Below are 8,935 nucleotides of genomic sequence, written 5' to 3'. Positions count from 1 at the left end.
GGCAGGTTTCCCAGGGCATCATCTGATCAGGGACTCTGTGTATCTGTGTAGTGTTAAACAGAGGGGATGACGTGTAGGGATGCCACTTTACCTGTACAACCTCAGGACTTGTATCAGAAGAGAGCCTGTATCTGTGTGCACCTTCTTCAGAACACTGGATCAGAACCAGGCCTATCACAGTCACAGTATCTTTGGCCTTTCCAGCTACATGGAGATAGCACTTGGGGACACAGGTAGACAGTTGCACACATAAAGCTACACAGATAGAAAGAACAGGGGGCCTCACTCAGAATGTTGTGGGCCCTAAGGGGTGGTAGGCAAGCAACAGGGACACAAGATTGACAAGGAATGACCTAGATAGGTGCACACTGAAAAGCAGTTCTCCAACTCAGAAGAGCTCACAGGTCCTTGTTTTCTGGTCCCCTGGCATGCACAGGCAGTGGATCAGGCCAACGTGACTGGTACCATGAAGCTGTCCAAGGTGATGGGAGAATGCAGAACACAGGTTCATGTCACTCAGGTGTCCAGGGCGAGCCCTTCCAACCCTGCCCGATTCTCTGCAGGTCGGTACCTGTCATGAGCAAATGCCAAGATTTTGTAACTTTTGAGGATAAGCCACAGAGTTAGAAGTGCAACCTGACATGATCGATGAGCAAGTGAAAGAAAACAACCAGGACAAAAAAAGTCGGGTGCTTACCAAAGTTCATTTTCCCAGAGCAGAAAGCCTATACTTCTGCATATGTGCAACTTTCCTCTCAGGGATGTTACTGTGTACACACGCACGTGTGTACACATGTGTGCCCAGAAGTGCCTACCAGTACACTTGTGAGTATGAGCTGTGGGAACTTACCTAGCCAGGTGATGGAAGTTGGATAGTGAAAACAGGAAGGTCTTAGGGAAAGGTACATGGACTCTGGCCAGCAGAAGCCCTGAAGCCAGGGAATCGATCCCTGTAATCTCACTGAGTGAACAAGTTCTAAATGGAAGCACAGTGGTGCACCCAGGATGCCTGGCAGAAAGGAGAGGCAGGAGGGAAGAGCCTGGGGAGTGTGCAGGGGAAAGTCCACTATACCTGCAATTTATGAAAAGTCAAAAATGTACCTAATGAGCTGGAAGGAGAAACTACCTAATTAATGGAATTATTTAGCTGAGGAGATTTCCAGCCAAACAGCCAAAAGTACTGCCTGGTTTCCTCTTGCTGCCTATAGTAAAATATGAAGGGAAATTAAAAAAAAAAAAAAACTTTAAGAAAAAGACTATTAAAAAATGAGACAGAATTTGCTGATTTGGAAATTTTTCAGTCTTTTAAGATGACCGAAGATGCTAAAATTAATGGCTATCAAGCAAAGATCATATCCAGGGCATTAGAGTAAGGTGGTCCAAATATAACATTGTACATCATCTATATGTCAGTTCTTAATATATTTTTTTAATTAACTTGCTCTAAAGATTTGTGTGATGGTAAAATTCTCTGTTAAGCCTCAGAAAGGTGGAAGGGGATGTTAATGGCATTATTTAGTCAGGCCAATGCCCTCCAAAGAGTTTAGACGTGTAACTCAGAGATCACTTCAGTCACACAATACGACTTCTACTAAGTTTCAGAGTGTTATCCCTCAGCCATCTCAGCAGAAAACCAAGGCAAAATAGGCCTATGAAGACATGTGTGATTGTGGTTTTAGAGTGGGGTGCTTTCGAAGAACACCAGTAAGATTATCAGGAGGCACACCAAGTTTTTATGATAACATATTTAAGTTTAGCTTAGATTGAAAGGACCAACAACAATACAAAATAAGAGAACTCTGGACTTCTACCTTCGACAAGCAGGAAGCAGACTAGGGAGACTGTTTCACTGTATCAACCTTTCATGCAATGGAATCATGTTAGAGGGCAGAATTAAAAAGTCAGAGACCGAAGCTTAGAAGTTTCCAGGCCTTGAATCCTAATCCAAGGACTGCCAACAAGAACCCGTGGGATTTCAGAATTGCTACTATTGACTCCCATCTCCCCTCCTCTTTCTGGAACAGGAGTGTCTATGAAGGTTATCTATGCCTGACCCACCACTGTATGTTGGCTGTTAAAGTGAGCAGATTGACTCATGCCTTTTGTTCACAGATCCTCAGGTCTAGAGGAACTATACTTGTATAATTTGAACTGTTGTATTGGAGAAGACTCGAGAGTCTCTTGGACTGCAAGGAGATCAAACCAGTCAATCCTAAAGTAAATCAGTCCTGCATATTCATTGGAAGGACTGATGCTGAAGCTGCAGCTCCAATACTTTGGCTACCTGATGCAAAGAACTGACTCATTGGAAAATACTCTGATGAGGGAAAGCTTGAAGGCAGGAGGACGAGGGGACGTGAGAGGATGAGATGGTTGGATGTCATAAACAACTCAATGGATCTTGAGTTTGAGTAATCCCCCAGAGTTGATGATGGGCAGGGAAGACTGTCCTGCTGCAGCCCATGGGGTCGCAAAGAGTAGGACACAAGTGAGCGACTGAATACTTGAGATATTGCACAACTGGACCCTGATCCATATCTGGACCTGACTTAAATGACAAGGTCCTGAACTTCAAGTTAATGCTATAATGGATAAAATCTTTGAAAGCATTGGCAGGAAAATGCATTTGGGACATACAAGTATGTAAACAATTTGTGGCCATGTGTGTACCACGTGATTTTAAATTATGTCCACAAATCCTTACCATCAAGGGTGGATCTTATACTCCACTTCACATGTGGGCTGGACTTAGTGGCTCATTTCTAACGTTAGAATATTGTAGAAATGAAAATGAAGTGTCTGAGACTAGGTCATAAAAGGCACTGCATCCTCCTTGCTCATCCTCTTGGGTCACTCACTCTAGAAGCCTTCTTATCTTGAGAACACTCAGGTAGCCCAGCAGAGAGGTCCATGTGAAAGAACTTAGGCTTTCTCCTAACAGACAGCAAGGAAACTGGTTTCAACAGCTATGTGAGTAATCCATCTTGGAAGGAAATCCACCAGCCCATGTCAAGGCTTCAGAGGAGGGCAATCTCATGAAACCCGGAGCCAGAACATTCAGCTGAATTACTCCTGGACTCCCAACTTTCAGCAGCGGTATGAGATAATATTGTTTTAAGCTATTAGTTTGGGGTAATTTGTTATGCAGCAGTAGTTCACTAATGCACTGCCAACTTTGGGCAATGTCTTTATCTAGGGGTGCCTGTCAATTTAGTTCAATCTAAGCCAGAACCTGCAATGTGAGCTTAGTAAAAATACCCCACCCTTGATCTGACCACCCTCAGTATCAGATCAAATTTCTTGTCACTCACCTCAATATCTTATCAGCCTTGCCTAGCCTCAGCAATGATCCTCTCAGTTTAACCAGAATCCACCCTCACCCATCAGTTCAATTCAGTTCAGTAGCTCAGTCGTGTTCAACTCTTTGCATCCCCATGAATCGCAGCATGCCAGGTCTCCCTGTCCATCACGAACTCCCAGAGTTCACTCAGAGTTCACTCAGACTCACTCCATCGAGTCAGTGATGCCATCCAGCCACCTCATCTTCTGCCGCCCTGTTCTCCTCCTGCCCACAATCCCTCCCAGCATCAGTCTTTTCCAATGAGTCAACTCTTCGCATGAAATGGCCAAAGTACTAGAGTTTCAGCTTTAGCATCGTTACTTCCAAAGTAATCCCAGGGCTGATCTCCCTCAGAATCCTTACGGTCCTCTTAATAAGTTTCCATCCACTGACACCCACCCTGTTATTGTTGTTGTTCATTGCTTTTCAGTCCCCCAGTCTCTTTGCAACACCATGGACCCACCCTGTTGCTTAGCTATAAATCCCAGCTGTGTTCCTGCTGTAGTCAGACTCGAGCTCAATCTCTCTACCCCATTATAAGACCCTGCTGTAGTAGTCTTACCTTGAATAAAGTTTTTCTTACCACCTTTGCTGCTGCTAAGTCACTTCAGTCATCTCGACTCTGTGCGACCCCATAGACAGCAGCCCACCAGGCTCACCCACCCTGGGATTCTCCAGGCAAGAACACTGGAGTGGGTTGCCATTTCCTTCTCCAATGCATGAAAGGGAAGAGGAAGTTAATTCCAATACTAGAAATGAGAATGGAATGAGATTCTGAGAGGATAATATTCAACCCTGAGTGGAATGACTTTTGTTTCAGGAAGAGTCCAGTCAAGCAAAAACCTGGGGAAAGAAAGGGAGGAAGAAAGGAAAGAAAGAGGAAGAGAGAAGGGGAAGAAAGGAAGAAAAAGAAAGAAAGGAGAAAGAAAGAAAAGTAAATGTCTCAACAGATGTTGTAAATTATCCAATAAAACAATTTTCTTTAAATTTTAAAAATAGAAATAGAAATTTGTAGCCATATACTCATTGCATTTGATGGTACTAAGAACAAGAAAACCCATTTACATATCATGCTTAGAAGTCCTGGCCAACACAATAAGATTAGTTTAAAAAAAAAAAAACTAAAAATATACCATGTTATTTGTAAAAAGAAAAACAGAAGAAATAATTAAAAAAAACGTTGTATTTCTATAAATACTAATTTTACTTACAAGTCTTTGGCAACATGAATTAAATATTAAATTTTATCTGAGAGAGCAAGCAAAATAGAATCCTCCTGTCCCCTTCTCCTCCTGCCCCCCATCCCTCCTAGCAGTAGTTGGCAATAAATAACAACTTATATTCTTTAGGAGCATACTTCAGAGCAAATACCAGTAACAATATTGATAACACTAAGGAAGAATAAAAACACATAACTAAACCATTTCATATTTTTACTATAGAAATAGAATAAATGAGCTACATATATAAAAGTCTGCACGTTTAATTATACATAGAAGTTTTCACCTGAGACCAGAACAACACACACTCTTTCTGCAAAAGTGGTTTAAGCTTACACTTAACAAAGTGCTTTGGCCTAAGCAAACTAACTGGAAAGTCCTAGTAAAATATTCAAAGTGCAAATCAACCAGTCAAGCATGGAGTAAATAAATACAATAGACTTTACACTCAGAAAATTACCTAAAATGCAGACAAGACTCGCTACAGCTTAGTCATCTGTAGTCCTTCCTGTTCAGTTCTGAAAGGGATGCTAAGCCCTTGGTGATTATCACTTCCCAGCATTTTGTGAAAGCTTAGAGAATTTAAATAAATTGAGGAAGGGTGAAAAAAGAGTGGGGAGAGATAAGGAGGAGAAAGGAAGGGAAAACGAGATATTTCTCCTGGCATAGGTCTACAGCCAGGATCCCAGGTTCCTTGAATTGTGCACAGATTGTTTGTTACCTGTGCCGGAAGTGGAGAAGAGATGGCATTAAAACATACCTGCTGCTGCTGCTGCTAAGTTGCTTCAGTCGTGTCCGAATCTGTGCAACCCCAGAGCCAGCAGCCCACCAGGCGTCCGCATCCCTGGGATTCTCCAAGCAAGAACACTGGAGTGGGTTGCCATTTCCTCCAGTGCATGAAAGTGAAAAGTGAAAGTGAAGTCGCTCAGTTGTGTTCAACTCTAGAGACCCCATGGACTGCAGCCAACCAGGCTCCTCCATCCATGGGATTTTCCAGGCAAAAGTACTAGAGTGGCATGCCATTGCCCTCTCCAAGACATGCGTAAGGAGACTCAACTCCAGGAACCCACAGAGGCAGTGAAGTGTACTGATGTTCAGGAACCAATACTTGGAGGGTACCCCGCAGGTCTGTCAATGGGACCTTGGAGACCATAAGTAAAAATTTTCCACAAGTATAATCACAGATTAGTTCGATAGATTAGAGCAAGGAGAATAACTCTATGACCTGATAAATACCGAATTAAACGAGACAATTCTTGCACATCAGACTGTATCAAGTAAGACCAAAATTCAGTATGAGTTTGATAAAATGGGAAATTACACACACAAAGAATTAATTGTTAACCACAATACATTTGTGTCCAAGGCAAGATAAGACACAACACTGAAATCTTCATATGTTCAACTAGGGTAAGACACAGGTAACTGGAAAAGGTAAGGAAAAGCTCTATAAAGGGTTTAATCACCCTGAACCATTTTTATCCACTACATTTACTATTCTCGGACAACTCCATTGTAGTTTAAGAGTAAGAGAACTAAATTTAGCCCAATTCATAAATCTAACAGATTCCCTGTGTTTGAGCCTTTTCAGTTAAAACTATGGGTCAAGGACAAATCAAACTAGATGTCAAGGCTTTTTTCCCTTGAGAATCTTAACTTGCTTTACTATTGTGACTTAGACAGACATGGCTACTTCACTGTGACTAAAGGCCAGCCAAATGGGAAAGGGGATGGAATGAATCAAATTACCCTTTTGATCACTCAACAGGAGATCCACGGGCACCAGGCCTCATTCTGTTAACTATCTCTGCTTCTGCAACTGTAGTCAATGATACACAGGGCTTGTTTGATGCTTACAGGAGCCCCTCACCAACCACAGGCATTTCAATGGTTGGCTTCCTTGAGATGTCCCTGGGGTAGGTAAAGACACTCTGAGACAGTGTTCCTTCTGCCTTGGCTCCATGCCTGGAGTGAATGTGTGTCTCTTCCTCAACTGGGACAAGAAGTCACAGCTCTCCACTGACTAAATCCCTTATCTGCTTCAAACTCACATCACAGATTCTCCATCAACTTCTCCACACCAGGCTTTTGGAGCCAGGTTATCTTAGATCAGCAAAACAGAGGCACTTCGGAGAGTTCAGCAGCACATGGGACTATACCATAAGAAAGTCATTCCAATCTGGCTGTATAGTTAATACTGAGATCTTGAAGGCATGAAAACAGTTGAAAATTACGTTTCTAAAACACTCAACAGATTATATGTATAGCAGAGGTTTTGAACTTACAAACAACATGAAATACCGAAATAGGTTGTTACTTTTCCTCTCTCCCCCTCTCTCATTCTTTCTCTCACACACACGTGAGCACATACTTTTTTACATATTAAGATAATTATATGAAAAACAGGTAATATATTTTTAAAAAACATCTCAACATTCAGGTTAATTAAAACTGTTCTTCATGAATTAAAAAAAAAAACATAAATTACCCATTGGTTTCACTATATTTGATACTATTGAATACTGCTATAATTTAGATTTTTTTGTTTTTAATGGGGATTTTAAATTTGACTGAAATACTTGCTTCAGACTTACTGAAAGTAGAATTAAGGGTTTTTTGTTTTTTTTTTTCCAACTCCTACTTTTAGATTGGGGTGGGGGGTGATGGTTCAGAATCAGATGTGTTCACAGTAATGGATGGTACTTCCACCAATCCTGGTTGAAGAGGTTCCAGTGATACCTGAATAACAACTTTTGTTTCAGGAGGTAACCCTTTTAGCTGCTTAGGCTTCTTAAACATTTGTTTAGCTGTTTAGGCTTCTTAAACAATGGGTCTTGTGCTCCATTTTCTCTTTGTAAGTTAAAAACTGTAGCCAACATTTGGAACACTGGTGAAAACTCTTTACCCAGTGCCCTCTATAATGACACATGTATGGTGTTGCAGTTTTAAAAATTTTGAGACAAAACGGACAAAGCAGATTCTTAGTGTTACCATGGTATGCTTTGAATTGTGCATCCACATCTGCAAAGACTGATGATCTGTAATTGCAAACCTGGCATACATAGGGCATTTCACCAGGCTTATGATTGTCTTTCATGTGCTATAAGAGAACCTGATCTGTCTCAAAGGACAACTCACAGATTTTACAGTCTGCAGAGGGCTTCTGGGAAATGTGAATACTTTCAGTGTGACACTGCAGCTGGAAGGGAGTAGGAAACTGGTGGTGGCAGTGCTGGCAGGAGGTGTGGTTTTTCCAGCTGTCACCTCTCTGCCTTTCAAGTCCCAAATGGTGCTTCATGTGATTCAGAAACTTGACGTTTTTTAGAACTTTCAAGCAGCTGAGGCATTTAAAGGCTGTGTGAGTTTTCGGTTCTGGCTGCCCATCTCCTATATGCTGTCCATAGTAGAAGTCACCAAGTAACACAATCAGATTTCCTTCTGTGGGATCAACAATCTTGTTTTGACTTGCTAAACTTGGAAAGTCAGTTTTTTTCAGCCCATTTTTCCCTAAAGGACTTACAGGCTTACAATGAGCATTGTCCTTTGGAAAAGCTGTTGGATGAGGTTCTCCATTCTGAACATGGCTTAATGAGGTATGAACACTGTCTGGTGTGCTTTGCTCAGTAGTCACTGTATGAAAAATACCAGAAAGGGATAAAGCTAAAGAATGCCCCCTATAATTCCATCACTGTGTTTAGGCCTTTTGGGATCTGTGCTATTTGTTTCAGAAGTGGAAAGTAGCTTTGATACACGAGGACTTTTATTCATATCTCCTGAAGAAACTGCTGTTTCTACTGGAGGCTGCAATGAACCTGTGAAGATAATCAAAGGAGAATATAATTCTGAAACGCTATTAGGCACTATTTGTGGTGAAATATTTTATAATCAGCTTCAGACAAAGGCTCAACAATGATAGGACTATCTGTTGATCTTGATTCAGAATCAGAACCTGGCAAGACAGTCCGTGCTGCTGATGTAGGAGTCGCATGACTAACAGGCTGTAATTTGTGAGCATTATCTTTCTTGAAGTGATCACACATTTTTCTCCTTGAACATGAACCTGGGGTAACTCTGTTCAATGTTTGAAATGACTGGTTTTGAATTTGAGGTCATCCCAAAAAAGATCACATCAGCATTTTTATTTACATGTTCTACCCCAACAAAGATCAGTTCAGCATCTTCATCATCTACTTGTTTGGTTTCTCCTACACTTTTCTGTGGTTCTGGCTCTTGTTCTTCACATAACATACATGGTGGTTCCATATTTTAAATATTTTTTTTTTATTCTTGAAGGGCGTGGCCACCAATCCCAGTGCTTTCTTTATATAACCTGCCACCTAAGTATAAACATACTACATATTAGTTAAGTACAGAA

General features: G+C 41.4%; 1 pseudogene; it reads right to left on the bottom strand.

The window, feature by feature from the left end:
* Positions 1 to 7,284: 7,284 nt before the first annotated feature.
* Positions 7,285 to 8,475, bottom strand: LOC132344642 (zinc finger protein 280B-like; annotated as a pseudogene).
* Positions 8,476 to 8,935: the final 460 nt, after the last annotated feature.

The sequence above is a fragment of the Bos taurus genome, chromosome Y (genome assembly GCF_002263795.3).
Source record: "Bos taurus isolate L1 Dominette 01449 registration number 42190680 breed Hereford chromosome Y, ARS-UCD2.0, whole genome shotgun sequence".
Classification (NCBI taxonomy): Eukaryota; Metazoa; Chordata; class Mammalia; order Artiodactyla; family Bovidae; genus Bos; species Bos taurus.
The sequence above is the reverse complement of the archived record's forward strand: the minus strand, read 5'-3'. Positions and strand labels throughout refer to the sequence as shown.